Source organism: Leucopleurus acutus, assembly GCF_964270905.1.
Source record: "Leucopleurus acutus genome assembly, chromosome: 7".
Lineage (NCBI taxonomy): Eukaryota > Metazoa > Chordata > Mammalia > Artiodactyla > Delphinidae > Leucopleurus > Leucopleurus acutus.
Genome location: NC_139150.1, coordinates 27387528 through 27391638, shown reverse-complemented (window position 1 = coordinate 27391638; position 4111 = coordinate 27387528).

The following is a 4111-nucleotide window of genomic DNA, read 5'->3' as shown; positions in this document are numbered from 1 at the left end:
ATTATGGGGATTGGCTTCCTCAATTAGAGAACATTTTCTTTGGTATACCAGTCCTACTGTGCCTCACTGGATCTCGGGTGAGAGCTCAGGAAATTTTGTGCCTTCTATTTTTCTGTCCAAGTGTTTCCATTACTACACCTCATTTTACATTTATACTCCATGGTACTAGTAGTATGTTTATGCCCATTTTGCACAAGGTCATGGGATTAGATCGTGATGCTTCCAGGTAACCCTACACATCTGATACAGAATATACTATTAATGGAAGGGTTTTCATGATACTATGAAATAGAAAAAGCAAGGCCAACAGTATATATAGCATGATACCATGGGGGGTGGTGTATACTTCGACTTGGGCAAGAGGGGTTCCCTGCCATGATCCTCACTCTCTGGCTGTGCCTCTCCATGGAATGAAAAAGTGAAGGAGCTAAGAAATCACGCCCACTTGCAGTCTGTGTTCCTGGCTATGAGCCAGATAGCTAGGACCCCATAATTCCCTGTCCCACCAGCCCAAAGCTTGCTTACACAGCACATGCAGGCCTCTTCCCCAAATCCATCCTGCACTGCACTACAGGTGTATACCCCTAGACTCAAGGGGAGGCAGTTTGGGAGGAGTGTGGATGGGGCTTGGATGTGCAGACTGGGGTGTCCACCTTCATGTTTACCAGGACCCTTGTGGCAAGCTGTAACTAGACGTTAAAAGGAAAAAGACCCAGGGACTTGTGGGGAGAACAGGCCAACCTGGTTCTCGTGTTATCACCTTCCAGCACATGTCTGAGAATTCAGTTTTGAACCTAGATTTCTGTTCCTTGAGAAGAAATATTTGTCAAGATAGAAGTGTGTGTATGTATATATGTATGTGTATATGATTGACTCTTACCTATTTAGACACTTAAAATATATGTCAAGTTGGGCCTCCATTTCTACTCTTGCCCCGGGCCCCACAGTGTTAGGGTGGGCCAGGATGTGTATGTGCTTCAGCATCTGAATAATTTTTAAAAGATGGATGTTTGCTTATACTAGAGGCTGTTTTTACCAATCCTTGTACCCCTTCTCCAACTGGACTGGCTAACCAGGTTAAAGCATACTGACTAGGATTCACAGTGAGTTGAAGGCTCACAGCTGGGCTCCCCCTTGTATGCTGGAGAAGTACTGCTCCCACCAGTTGCATGGTATGTATACCTCTAGTTAGCTGTTTGTTCCCAAACTTGTTACGCCAGTGGCATTGTTGTAATTATATAATTTAAGTATTACATAAACCAATGAAATTCAAGTGGAGGGAACTTTAGCGATGAAGAGCAAGTGGCTGACAAGTTAGTTGTGTCCAAGATAATTGTAAATTACAGAGGATTGCAAAAAAGAAAAACACACATCTAGGACTCTGAGTTGAGATTCCTTCACTTGTATCTGTAAGTTCCTGGTCCACTTTAAAGAAACATACCAGAAACTACAGGTGATCTATTATGACTGTGGCTTATGTAAGAAAAACTAATTAGTTGATCCACACTTAAAAAGGCCATAGTTCAAATCAAAAGATTGGCCAATGTTGGGAATTCCCTGGCTGTCCAGCGGTGAGGGCTCTGTGCTTCCACTGCAGGGGGTACAGGTTCGATCCCTAGTCAGGGAACTAAGATCTCGCATGCCACGCAGCGCAGCCAAAAAAAAAAAAAAAAGATTGGCTAATGTAATCCTCTGCTATTACTGCATTTTTTAAAGCTTTACATGGAATAAGATTTGTTATGCCCTTTATGAACCTGATAATTTTTCCCTTTTCTTGTTATCATGACAATTTTCAAACATACAGAAGAGTAGAGAGGCTATTTATAATGAACACCTTTATGCTCATCACCTAGATTTATCAGTTGTTAACATTTTGCCATGTTTGTGTCATTTTTTTGTTTTAAAAAGTTTCACTCATAAGTAGTACTGTAATATGCATCAATGGTGACTTTTTCTTTTAAACACAGCCACATTCCATTAACATTCTTAGCAAAATTAATATTGTCTAATGGCCCAGCCCATATTAAAATTTCAGTTGTCTCAAAAATATCTTTTTATGGTTGCTTTTTTCAAATCAGGATCCAGACAAGGTCCATGCCTTGCATTTGGTTATGTCTCTTAAGTCTCTGATTTTGTATTAGTTCCCTCACCACCTTTTAAATGCCATTGATAAAGAAACTGGGGCATCTGCCTTGTAGAATGTCCCACATTCTGATCTATTCTCTATAGCCTTTGTTAAATCTAGAGTTATGGTTAAATGCAGGTTCCATTTTTTTTTTTTTTTTTTCTTTGGTGAGGTATGCGGGCCTCTCACTGTTGTGGCCTCTCCCGTTGCGGAGCACAGGCTCCGGAAGCGCAGGCTCAGCGGCCATGGCTCACGGGCCCAGCCGCTCCGCGGCATGTGGGATCTTCCCGGACCGGGGCCCAAACCCGTGTCCCCTGCATCGGCAGGCGGACTCTCAACCACTGCGCCACCAGGGAAGCCCGCACTTTCAATTTTAAGGCAAGAATCCTTCACAGGTGGTGCTGTGTACTTTCTGTTGCATCACATCCGTAAGTGCATAATGGCAGGTTGTCCCACTTAAAAAGATTGATCAGTGGGTTCAGGTGGTGCCAGCCTAATCCGTCTATTGAAAAGTTCCCCATCAACGTTTCAACTTAATTTTAGCCTCTACTGATGAGGGCTGTCCTTCATACGGCATTAGGAGTAGCAGTGATTGTTCTATCATTCATCATTTATTAGCTGGAATTCTCATTAGTATTTTGGTTACACTGAAATCCTGTTCCAATAAGAAAGGCCAGATAAATGCTTGATATTTTTATCGAGTTTCGGGATAGTGAGGTGGTGCCCTGGCAATCTTCAATCATGACTAATGAGTTTCATTTTTAAGGAATCATGAAGTCAAGAATTTTCATATATTTGATGTGTTTAATCAATAGCAGTTATTCATTTTGATGGTCAAAATTTACCATCTTTGGTCCCTCAGGTTAGCACCTGTGTCCAATGATCCTGTTAATCTTTGGTAACTTCCCTCCTCTGGGTGCTACCTACTTTTTTCTTTTCCTTCTTCTATGTCTCTCCTTTTATTTAAAAAAAAAAAAAATATTGGTGTATAATTGCTTTACAATGGTGTGTTAGTTTCTGCTTTATAACAAAGTGAATCAGCTATACATATACATATATCCCCATGTCTCCTCCCTCTTTCATCTCCCTCCCACTCTCCCTATCCCCCCCCTCTAGGTGGTCACAAAGCACCGAGCTGATCTCCCTGTGCTATGCGGCTGCTTCCCACTAGCTATCTATTTTACACTTGGTAGTATATATTAGTCTGTGCCACTCTCTACCTACTTTTTAAATTAACCTACCAACTACCAGTTCTAAGTAATCAGAGGACTCTACATAAAACTGAGTTCCCTAAAACTGAGTTCCTCTGTCGAGTTTATGATTAACCTCTCTATCCCAAACCTTACTTCCTTTCTTGTTCCACACCTCAGGATTGAGGAGTATCAAAGAAAAAGGGGGATTGTAACCAAGCAGGACCCTATGGGGCGTTCCTGGGACAGACACCCCCCCCCCATGTCCTCCACCTGCCTCTTGATTGTAGAAAAGCTTTAGTCTCCCAGGCCTCCCCTGATTCTCAGAAGGCTGGCTCAAGAGTGAATGATTAGTAAATAGGAAGATGTAGAAACAAAGAATAGCTGTTGAGCTGGGAAACTGGCAACAATTCAGACTATAAACCAGCCACATAGAATCATCAAACTCCCGTTTCCCTGAAAGAGATAAATGAAGGTCTGACACACAGTCCTAAGTTATTTTAACAGGAAGCAGACCCCCACCAGATGAAAACTGCTGACCACAAGCACGTAGACAACATACTGGTCAAAACCAGAAGATTGGTGATGCTGGAAACTTCACCTTGATGCCAACCAATCCAAGAACTGTGCACGAGCTGATCACGTGCACTGCCCCGTCCCTCACACTGCCTTTAAAACCTCTGTCTCCTAACTAGCAGTTTGGAGATGGTCTTAGGACATCAGTCCACCATCTTCCCATGTTGCTGGACTCCTGAATAAAGCAACTTTTCCTTTTCCACTAACACTTGTCTCTGGA